Raw genomic sequence first — 10,996 nt, 5'->3', positions numbered from 1 at the left:
CCCATCCCAGCCTTGTGCAGATCAACAATCTTGTCCCTGATGTCCATAGAAAGCTCTTTGGTCTTGCCCATGGTGGTGATGTTGGATGCTGGTTGTTTGGGTGTTGACAGGTGTCTTTTATACAGGTAACAAGGTGAGGCAGGTGTATTTGATGTAGATAATTGGTTGGGATTGGGGCTGTGTCTTAAAGAAAGACTAACTGGCTTGTAGGAGCCAGAATACTTGCTGTTTGGTAGGGGGTCATATACTTGTTTTTCCTCATCAGATGGTTATCAATTTTTATGAATTCATATGATGTGATTTTCTGGAATTTTCTTTGGGATTCTGTCTTTCACTGTTAGAATGTACATATGATTAAAATTATAGATCGTTGCATTCTTTGTAAGTGGGCAAACCTGCAAAATCAGCAAGGGGTCAAATACTTATTTCCCCCACTGTATGTACTTGGCCTCTTCTTCCTCTTCCCCTGTTTTGTCCCCTTCCTCTTCCTCCCCGCACCCTCACCCCTCTTCCACAAGGCTGACCTTCCATTTCTGTGTCACAGTATTGTAGAAATACACACTATGTCTGGCTTGGCTCATACAGTATATGTTTATAAAGTGGGGGTTTATGGGATTCAGCTCTGAGTGAGAGAAGTGGCTTATCATTGGTTGCAACTAGTGCTTCATCAGTGAAAGCTGAGGTTCACCTGAGAGTTCAATTTAGGAGACATTTTCAGGAAAAAAAAGATTTTTTTAAAAAGTGTAAAGTTTGCTTGACAGATTTTGACAACTAGTTCAACATTTTTGTATGTAATGAAGCAATGAAAGCAATCAAATGAGGACTATTAGTTTTATATGGAATGACTATTCAGCATTCACAAGTATAGTTAATTTTGACTGACATGACATAAGCAAATGATAATGTTAACAGCAAAGAGTTGTATGAAAGCAATTGATGCATGTCTAAAGCATTTGTAAGTTTTTGGAAGGAATGAGAAACTGTTACTATGATGTGCAGAAATGACTAAATCTTGTGGAGGTTGAACTAACTGCTGTGCAAATGTTAATAGTGATGTGAGAAATGCACCAAAGCAACTGAGAAAAACTGTAATTTCATCACAAGTGGATGGAGTGGAGGTAAACCAGAAGAAAATTATGTAAACACACAGGATTCAGTTGTTGCACGTGAACAGAGTGTCTCTGTGTGTCTCATTCACTTTTTGGTAATGCTTCCTCATTATTTTTCTATGGAACTGGTTGATGGCGCAGTAACATTCATCCCATCACCTTAACATGGGATCAAATCACTGCCATATGTCTATATGTCCAGGTCAAACAACACATTTTAAAATGTACATAGTATTTTTTAACTCAATACAGTACATGGTCCATTTTACCTCAATGGATTATGTACTTCATACTAAGCTACAAATATGATGTTTTCATGTGTTTGCCTTTAAGTTCTAAAAAGGGCAAATTGTTTCTGAAACATCAGCTCATGCAATGAAGGCATTTTAAAGTGCTCCTGTTTTCTTTAGTTATTAATTTTAGTTATTATTTAGTTACTACAAGTTATTATACTTGTTTTCAACCTTAATGAAGTTCTCCAAGTAAACAGTTCAAACTGTAAGCTATGGAGCCCCATAAAGGTCAGTGGAAGAATATTTTTGCATCCCCTTGCAATACTTTTGCGTTCTCTTGCAAAATGTCTTGCGTTCTCATGCAATAATTTTCTTTTTTTTTTTCTTTAGAGCCATAACTGTGCCAGCTCAGCTGCTCCTAGTGCAACACCCCAGTATGGATCAGCTTATGGAATTTTACTTTGAACCCGGGCAATTCCTTTGCTTACTACTGCTCAATAGGCATGTTTATGTAATTGATTATGTAATTAATCAAAGCACCATGGCAGGTGCTTTGATCGACCCAAGGTGAGGAAAGAGACCCGGGACGGGAGCCATGCGGGCCCAGCTTGGACTTACGGCTGCTCCTGGTAAATGTCCAAAATGGGACATGGTGCCAAGCAACTGGAAATCAGAGACTGTTATGTCCACATCTTTACAGAGACCTGTCACACTGTGTGCCTGTCTGCTCTGTTTAGTTAGTTCTCAAGTCAGTTTTGTTATTTTAGTCAGTTCTGTATCTGTTATTTAGTTGTGTTTTGGTTTTCAGCTCTGTCTGTCATCTTGTGTTCAGTAATCCCGGTGTTAGTTAGTTAGTTAGTTAGTTGTGTTCCACTGCCTGTTTGATGCCAGTCTGTTCTGTGTTTCTTGTTTCAGTCTGTTTCCTGTTTAGTTTGGTTTTGATCTGTGCCTGCCTTAGTTCCTGTCTCATTCTGTTATTATCTGGTATTTGTTTCATGCTTGGTTTCTGTCTGCCTGTCTGCTAAGTGTTAATTGTATTCTCTGCCTGATTTGTAGTTCATGATCATCCTGTGTTAGCCTGTTCTGTTCAGTTATCTTAGTCTGTTCTGTCTCGTGGAGTTGCCTGTGTTTCTCAGTTACTTGGTCTGTCTTATCTGTTCTGTGTTTTGAGTTCCAGTTAGATTCTTGTCTTGTGTTTTGCAACCTGTTAGTGTCTTTCTGTTTTCCCCTGCTGTCTCTCTGCCTGCCTGTCTCGTTAGTCTCATCTCTGTCAGATGTGTTGCTCCCACCCTGCTTGTTAGTTTCTGTGTATATATGCTTGCTTGTGTCTTTAGTATTTGTCCGGTCATTGTAGCTTGCTGCTGCTCTGTCTATGGAACTTGTCGTGTGATATATTCTGCCCATTTGTCCACCCTGCTTATTTCCTATGGATCTGGATTTCTGTTGGATCTCTTTGTTCGTTTGGATTGTTTGAGTTTTGGATAATCTGGATTCAGCCACACTTCTTGTTATTGTGCTCGCGTTTGTTTAATTAAGTCTTTGAACTTTACCTGCCAGTATCCGTGTCTTGCATTTGGGTCCTCAACCACACACGCATTCAGCCGCTTTGTGACAAGACCTGCCCCATTAATATCCTGGATAAATGTCTCAGCAGGATCACCGTGTTCGAAGTTGTCAGAAAGAGGAGGTGTTTACTTCGGTCATGCTTGGTGCTCATTCACAGTCAAAATGGATGAACACTGTTTCTTAAATGTTACTCGCTCAAAAAGGATAAAGAAACCTAACACACAAACTGTCACTCACGGAACTGGGGAGTCTTAACAGTCTTGTCTTGTAAGTAAAATTATTGTGACTTGAAAACTAGAACTTATATTTGGCATTAAGGACGGGCCTTAGGGGGCCAGGCCCACCTACAGAGGTTCTGTGCCCCACCCCACCCCTCCAAAAGTTGGCATAAAAAATTATTTTAAAAGAAAATCGTGTGTGTATATATGTATATATGTGTGTGTGTGTGTGTGTGTGTGTGTGTGTGTGTAAAATATATATATATAACCAATAAACTTAACTGTAAATTAATCACAAGTGGGTGGAGTGAAGGCAGACCAAAGGAAACAAAGACCTGTGTGCTGCTGTGTGCTAAGCAATTTCAACCCCAGTCTCTTTCTTTTTCAACCTGGGCATCATGGCAAGGATACCTACTGCAAACAGTGCATGTCTTTTCTCTCTTACCAGGGATATATGTTAATTATGCTGTATCTAAGAATGAAGTACTAACTGCGGGAGTACTGAGGGAGTTAAAGGTGGTCAGTTCGCATTATTCTTATTCAAATTCATTGTTCAAAATGTGTCTGAACCCTGCTTTAAGCTCTAAAGATGGCAAATTGTTGCTGAAACATCATTTTAAAGTGCTCCTACTTTCTTTACAAGTTATTATAATTGTTTTCCACCTAAAGTTCCCCAAGTAAACAGTTTACACTGTAAGATAAGCTGTCAAGTTAACTTAGAAGTTTTTGAGTTATCCTTGTTTTATATATCCTCATATATTACTAATGTGAACATCCAGGAATCCTGTTGCTTCCTCTATGTCTAGATGGAAGTGGCTGGTTTAGCAGTGAGTATATAAAGATTTGTGTGTTTCAGACTCTTCGGTTTATCAGAATCGATAGAACAGTATGCTGGTCCTGTTGAGCCTGCAGGCTTTCCTGCTCATCACGGCCTTACAGAGTAAGGTAACGGAGGTGTGGACCTAAATGCAGTACACAGGAGACGAGCAGAAACATTTCCAGAGATTTGTTGACTAAACTTTAAACAGGCTTACATGGTAGCACAGCAGGCAAGAGTCCAAAACAAAGGTAAACCACTGAACATACCACTCTCAAAATACAGACACAGATGACATGGACAAGAAAGTCAAAAACCAGAACAAATGACAATGGACCATGATGTATAAAACAGAACCCAGAATACATGTAAAATCTAAACGGGAAACAATGAAAAAGAGAACAGATCAAAGAACTTAGTGTCAGAACTGAGAACTAAAACATAGAACCAGGACAACCCACTAAGACATGAACTAAAGCATAGGACTAAGAACTAAGACACAGAAGCAGGACTACACACTAAGACATGAACTAGAACATGACAGGCGTTTGTGAAAACAGAACTAGACCAACGTAAAATCATCACAAGAATAAAAAAGGCAGAAGAGTAGAAACACAAGACATGGAACCAAAACAAGACCCGAGATCCTCAAACCATGACTAGTTTCCATGAATATACTTTGATCCAGCACTCTGAACAGTCAGCCCTTCAGCAATGACTTTCTGTGGCTCCTCCTTGTGCAGGGTGTGAATGAGTGTCTTCTGGACAACTTTCAAGTCAGAAGTCTTATGATTGTGGTTGTGGGTACTGACACACTGACGACATTTAATTCTTTATTCTAATATTTTGAGAAATGGATTTTTGATTTCTGTGAGCTGTAAGCTGTAATCATCCAGATTAAAACAACAAAAGGCCTGAAATATTTCACTTTATGTGTAATGAATCTAGAATATTTTTATGAAAAATGTTTTGAGATGCACCTGTATGTGTACACATAGACCAAGTGTGTCTATGTCTATGTGCGAGTATTTATCTGTGTAAATATATATACAAAAAAGCAACAGTAGGAGTGGTGGCTTACATCAATATTGCAGATGGATTACAACAAGTTTTGGTCACTTGAGGGCAGCAGAAACAGTTGTTAGAAAACAGTTGCTTATTTCCAGGGTTCCTTGAGGAGGTTCCAGGGGGTCCCCAGCAAAAAAGGGAATCAGTTATTCTCTATACTATAATTCCATCCGTAAGTAACAATGACAGAATGACTATTTGAAAATAGACTTCATACAGTATGTAATAAAACATCTAAAAGCAATAATCCTATTAGACTGGGACAAAAGCTTATCAAATCTGGGTACGTAGTCTAATTTGTGTCATTTACTGTTACAGAGCAACATTATCACTCATGTGGAGTCACGTTTTTGGTCTGAGCACCAAACAGACTAGAGACAAAGTTAGTAACTATCTTGTAAAAAATAGTATATAGCATTTAGTAGCAAAAGCACCAGATATTTCCCTCAGGAGTTTGTATTGGGGTGGGTGACAATGGGCCAAATTGTTATTTCAGTATGTGTAATTGTTTTTCACAATACTGTATTAAATCACACAAGAATCCAGCCTTGATTTGCATAGCCTGCCCTGAATATAGCAGACACACTAAGCAGTGTTTTCCCCTGACAGGGTATAACTGTCAAGGTTCATGACAGAATGTACTTTATTTAAGTGAGTCAAACAGTAAAAGGTCTGATTTCCTGAGTATAATATTACTTAATCTATCAAATGTGATGGGAAGGCCGGTAGAATATAGAAAAGGGTGAAGACAAGGAGCTAAATGACCAGGATCCAGCTGTGGTAAGAGACCAGGATGTCTGTGAGGTTTTCCCAAGTTTATTTCCTTGCTGTCCTAAAATAAAATACCCCCTATCCCCTCCCTCCTTTATCTTAATAACACTAATTGGTTGTCAGTATTTTATTTCATCATCTAAAAAGGGCCCACACTGAAGGATCTAAAAGTGATCACCAACAAGAGCACTCCTCTCATTACTCAGAAAGCATAAACCCAAAAACAGCAGATCATCTTTTTAAGGGAATGAAAAGCATGTCAATGTGAAAGAAAAGAACCAGCACAAATCTAAAAATGATTGATTGACACCACATGCATTGCTTCTACAGAGATATATTTATTTAAAAAAGACTTTCTCAAACATGTTGGATACAGTGTGCTTTCTGCTGTAGTTTCAGTGTGGATAAATATAAAGTATTCCTATCAGTGCTGCTTTATGTGACCACTAGATGGAATCAGTCAGCCTTTTTTTATTTACAGTAATAGTTCACATTGTGTTCTTTGCTGCAAACAAAATAAAGTGTTTCCAATTGAAATACACAAGCAGAGCATCATTTCTTAAGCCTCCATTGTTGATAGCATAAAGGAAATATTGTACTTTTCATATTTCCTTGCTGTCCTAAAATAAAATAAGCCCCTCCCATCCCCCTTTATCTTGATAACACTAATGGGTTTTCAGTATTTTATTTTGCTCATCATATACCCTGCGACCCTGTACGCAGGATAAGCGGTTGATGAAGGATGGATGGATATAAAAGGGCACACACTGAAGAATCTAAAAGTGACCAACCACCAAGAGGGCCTGTGCACTCCACTCCTCATTACTCAAAAAGCATAAACCCAGGAACAGCAGATCATCTTTTTAAGGAAATGATTCTTGATTGAATTGATTCATTGACACTGCATGCATTGCTTCTACAGAGATACATTTATTTCTACACTCTCTGATTGAGTCTTTCTCAAACATGTTGGATACATTGTGCTATCTGCTGTAGTTTCAATGTGGATAAATATAAAGTACTCCTTATAGTGCTGCTTTATGTGACCACTAGATGATATCAGTCAGTCTTTGCTTTTTTACAGTAAGTTGACTTTGTTCTTTGCTGCAAACAAAATAAATTTGTGTGTTTAAATTTAAAATACACAAGCATTTCTTAAGTCTCCATTAGTGATTGCATAAAGGAAATATGGAAATATACTGGAAATATACTTTTTTTAAATGTACTCCACTGTACTTTTCATATTGAGAATTTACATAAAATAACAAATGACACACTTTAACTGGTTCAAGATTTACCTGGTTCACATGTCTATTAGATGTTCGCAGTTCAGATTGTTTAATTTAAATAAACCATTCAAGGCCCAAATAGTTAATTTATCAATCCCTGTTTCAAGGAACAAGGTTATTTATTTATTCATTATATAACACATTGACGTGGGCACAGCTGTCCCAGAGTTCCCGTTGCTTGGCCAGCCTCCCATTTTGTCCAGACCGGGCATTATTATTATTGTCATTATCAATCCCTGTTAAAACCAATCTTGGTTGTAATTATAGTGAGCTGTCACGGAGTGTGTGCGGTTGAAAAGGTTGAGGACCCAAATGCAGGACACAGAGCGGAGTAGGTACAGTTCAGAGGGTTTATTCCAAAAAACGAAAAGTGAGCAACAAACACCGAAGTACACGGACCAGGAGTAAACACTAAGCCATGAACTAAGACACAGAACTAGGAACTAAGACACCGAACTAAAACACAGGACTAAGTAGTAAGTCAAGAAAACAGAACGAGAACCAACACAACAATCCTCACAAGAATAGGCGAAACAGTAGAACACAAGAGATGGAACCAAAACACAGACTACATAACAGATACAGAACAGACCAGTAAATAAAGCTCACAGAGAACTAAACTACAGAACAGATGACAGGTCTAAACTGCAGATAGCAACCAAAACCTAGAAACAGAGAATCAAGAATCAAAATACAGCACACAGAGAAACTCAGGACAGGATCGTGACATGAGCATGTGATAGAGAACATTTTCCCCCAGAAGATCAATACATTTTCTTACGTAAGAAGCTGCTGGCATGCAGTATGTTTACTGTTCTGAGCACAGATGTCAGAGGAGGGATTGCAAACATACAGAGAGTCAATATTGGGATGACATTGGACTTGTTAAACCAGCATTTGAAACCACAGCTGTATCAAACTCTCCAGTTCACCAGTCATGGACAGAACTGTGCTACTGGTCCTGTTGTGTCTGCAGGTTTTCCTGCTCATCACAGCCTTCACTTCTACTGATGCAGCCGCTCTGGTGAAAGGTGATCATCAACAACTGTCTCCTGATCTGGTAAGAAGATCCATGCAGGAGTTTCTCTGGTGTTGGAAAATGTATTATTCAAATAGGGTTTTCTCACAGGACGTTTTCAGTCTAAATGTCAAACATGTTGCGGAGAGCAGCGCTGGTCCTGACAGTGTTGGAGCCATAGGCGAGATTTGAAATTGCTTTCAGGCATTCTGTATATTGTTTTTAAATATGTTTTCTCCTGTACATCAACTTTTCTAATTTTTCTAATAAAATCCCTGCTGAGTCAGTACACATGTTTAGCCCTCCCGTTTCTTTTGAGTCTCTGTTTGGGGAAATAACCTCTTTAAATAGGCCTATGTGGGACCTTTTCACCTCAATAATGAATGAATTAATTTTAATTCAGTTATAAACTTCTGGACTTTAATAGTTCTTGTGTTTCAGCAGCTTTCTGCTCATGTTCAAAACTTTCTGCACATTCAGAATCTCTCCGAAATATCTGCGTTCTCTGACATGTCCAGAAAAAAAATCACAATATTACGGACTAATTGTCATTTAATGAGAATTCATAATAGTTTTAATTCTGCCTGCCCTATACTCTGCTGTGCATTATGTTATTGATCCATTGTATATAGTCCATCCCCTTTAGACCGTTTGACCGACACAGTTTGGGACTGCATGCTGCATGTGAAACCATAACCAACAGAAAACACTACTGGTCAGGCAGACATCTCACCACAAATCCACACGTTCAGCTCACAGTCCACAACAGAGAAAGGCTGCGCCTCAGTTTTAAGATGTTTATATTGCAGTTGATTTGCGCTGAGTCGAAAACTTTCTCTTGCGGTGCCCCCTGACATTTTGCGCCCAAGGCGACCGCCTATGCCGGCCGGCCCTGGCTGACAGAAATAAAATGATTTTGTTCTGTTTGTATTGGAGGGTCATGGTAACTGCATAGTCATGGTCATGAGAACACTGCACCACAGAGCGGAAAACATACCGACAAGTGCCCAAGCCAGAGAGAAGGAACAGAACCACCTGAAGGGGGAACTTATAGTCTGTGGATACCCTAAATGGACCTTTGTGAAAACAGCCACAAGATCATCACTTCCCAGGAAACTCAACAAACGTAACCTATTGGCCTCAGGTGAAGATACCAACGATGGTCGTTCAGTCTTGACCACCGGTAGTCTTAACGACTGTAACGACTGTCGTCACAGCAACCAGGAACACTAACGAACCAGCGGTATCGATGACCCTGGCCAACGACCCCACTGAGGTTAAATAGCTGAGTTTCCCTGCCAGTCAGTCAGAACTGAAGAAGTCCTTTGGCTGAGGGACGAAACGTCTTCCAGTATCTTCAACCAAGTCCAGTTGCCCTTGATTTTAACCTTCGTTGGATAACTATGACCTGGATGACTGAGAATCTTCATAGACATCGTAACTGCATAGATTAACACAAAGCGTTTTTGAATATATTACAAATACAGAAATGGTGTATTTCTGTGCAAAATAATGGCTTATCTCCTGATTTTGTTACAGGTGGAGGGAGAAAGTGTGCATGACAGAGAAAAGAGTCGACAAAGAGGAAAACGTAGTTGTGGTTGGTATCCAGGTGGATGTTCACTTTTGGGCAAGGTAAGACATATAGGCTAATAATAATAATAATAATAATAATAATAATAATAATTAATAACCAAAACATTGTTTGTTCTGTCACAGGGTCATTCTGATTTCATGAGAGAAAAGGAACCCACAAAGGTAAACTGAATACTAAAGAAAACAGTATTTAACAAATAAGTGGAAAATAACAGAAACAAATGAGCAGGTTAAGTCTGTAATATCAGAGTGAGTGGATGAATGAGCTTGTGCTGCAAAAGAAAACATGAAACAACACATTCAGACGTCTATGGAGAAGAGAGCCCAGCTGGACTACTCTGGCTTTTATGCATTTTTGGGACACACCTGGGTGTGTCCCATGCTGCTGAATGTGCTGCCTTTAGGTACAACAGCTGCAGACAGAAAACAAAGAAAGCCAAGCAGACAGACCGTCACTGTTACATTTGCGTTTAATTTTCTGTTAACTGTTGAATTTCAACTTTTGAGACTCTCCATTTCTCTCTGTTTACAGATCCCAACAACAAACCCTCCATTATTGGTTTTATGACAAACTAATGTAAATGTGCTTCATATCTTGATGATGAATATTAGCATATAACAAGATCTGTGTTATTATCTTGCAATACTGTGAAGTGAAAATGAAACCACATCTATTAATGTGTATTTTCTGAACAGGAGCTTAGAAAAGGTTTAATTTAACTTAATCAACCGCTAGATTGAGATTGACTTGAACAGAAACAATTTCTACTTTTGAGACTATCTTTTTCTTTCTGTTTACAGATCCCAACGACATCGGTTTGGGATAAACTAATGTAAATGTGCTTCATACAATGAGGATGAATATTAGCATAGAGCAAGATCTGTGTAATACTACCAGTGTTGTTAGTATAAGGGCGGTTAGCTCACCTCTGAAGGCTAACTCTGCCATCACCGGGGGTTTGCTTACATCAATACATTATTATTGTTCTTCCATGTCATGTGACCTAAGGAGTCCAACTTTTTGATTTTTGATTTCCCAGCTGTAAACTGTAATCATAAATATTAAAACAATGTGGTGTCCGAACAATAATGCTGCGATGATGTGTTGAGAAGAAATCCGCTTGACACTGTTCTTGATCATAAAAGTTTATTACATCAAGGAGTTCAGCATCAATTACAAGCTCTGCAGCAGCTTGGAGAGTGACCCAGCCCGATGGCCACGCTGTCTCTCTGTACATCAAACACAGCTTATATAGGACATGTTTAGGTATCTGCTAAATACCATATAAGGGTCAGAGTCTGCAAACTAAG

The 10,996-nt window shown here is 38.9% G+C and overlaps 2 long non-coding RNA genes across 2 annotated transcripts in view; both read left to right on the top strand.

Moving 5' to 3' along the window:
* Window positions 1–3,319, top strand: part of LOC123972578 — a 6,240-nt gene extending 2,921 nt beyond the window's left edge. Inside the window, exon 2 of the long non-coding RNA XR_006825433.1 lies at window positions 1,733–3,319. This is a non-coding gene — a long non-coding RNA (uncharacterized LOC123972578). The remainder of the gene's footprint in view (window positions 1–1,732) is intronic.
* Window positions 3,320–8,011: 4,692 nt separating this feature from the next.
* Window positions 8,012–10,762, top strand: LOC123972777. The gene is made up of 5 exons (XR_006825470.1): window positions 8,012–8,131; window positions 9,629–9,724; window positions 9,809–9,847; window positions 10,218–10,262; window positions 10,487–10,762. It is a non-coding gene; the product is annotated as an uncharacterized LOC123972777 (long non-coding RNA).
* Window positions 10,763–10,996: the final 234 nt, after the last annotated feature.

The sequence above is a fragment of the Micropterus dolomieu genome, linkage group LG06 (genome assembly GCF_021292245.1).
Source record: "Micropterus dolomieu isolate WLL.071019.BEF.003 ecotype Adirondacks linkage group LG06, ASM2129224v1, whole genome shotgun sequence".
In the NCBI taxonomy this organism is placed as follows: domain Eukaryota; kingdom Metazoa; phylum Chordata; class Actinopteri; order Centrarchiformes; family Centrarchidae; genus Micropterus; species Micropterus dolomieu.
Note: the sequence above shows the minus strand (reverse complement) of the source record. Positions and strands in the feature narration are given on the sequence as shown.